We start from the raw sequence: 891 nt of genomic DNA on the forward strand, positions 1-891 counted from the left end.
TAAGTAGGCTTGAAAACACTTGGAAACTGAGCAGTCTTATTTTGAACTAGCATGTTTTAATCAAAGGTATGGAATTAATCAAGTAACAATTAAGACTTACTGGAATGCACCCTCATGCCAAATGACCACTAACATGACATTTGCTACTATGATGACTCCTAGATTTGAGACAGATGGCATAAAAAATATTGCTAGCTATATGATGAATGTTACTCTTCTGCCTCTGCTCTCTAAAGAAAAATCTCATTTTTTCACATAAGAAACTCACTGAATTGAATGTTAATTAAAGAAAAGATAGGGTAAGTACAACTGGGAGAAAGACAATACCTCTAATTACATAAGAAATCCATGAAATAATTAATCATCATAAGAGAATAATCGTTTTCCAGTAGCCCCACTGCCATGAATGGTAGTTTCTAGAGCCTGGGCCACCTTCTCCAGTGGATATTGAGAACCTATTACAGGTTTCAACCAACCAATTTCCATTCCAGCTTGAAGGGCGGCTGCATATTGCTGAAATTCCTCCTTGGTTGAGGAAAAGAGAGTAACTCCAATTATACCCGACTCCTTTGCCATGGTGTCCCGTGGGTTTATTTCAGTAGTACTCTGTTGCCAACAACTATCACTCATCTTCTATGTGACAGAAGACTCAAATCTTTACTAAGATTTACATTAGCTAACATTTCAATAATTACATCAATTCCTTTCTCACCAACAGATTTCTTAATTTTATCAGTATAATTAATTTCTCTGTGATTGAACACTTAATGGATTCCATTTTGCAAAACCACCTTTTGTCCTTCCTCAGTACCAGCAGTGCCCAAAACCTTTAAGCCATAAGCTCTAGTAATTTGGCATGCTGTTAATCCAACTTCTCCGGTCGCCCCGTGA

General features: G+C 37.1%; 1 pseudogene; it reads right to left on the reverse strand.

The window, feature by feature from the left end:
- Nucleotides 1–6: 6 nt before the first annotated feature.
- Nucleotides 7–890, reverse strand: LOC105529845 (annotated as a pseudogene).
- Between the last annotated feature and the right edge of the window lies 1 nt (nucleotide 891).

The sequence above is a fragment of the Mandrillus leucophaeus genome, unplaced genomic scaffold (genome assembly GCF_000951045.1).
Source record: "Mandrillus leucophaeus isolate KB7577 unplaced genomic scaffold, Mleu.le_1.0 Scaffold786, whole genome shotgun sequence".
NCBI classification, from domain to species: Eukaryota; Metazoa; Chordata; class Mammalia; order Primates; family Cercopithecidae; genus Mandrillus; species Mandrillus leucophaeus.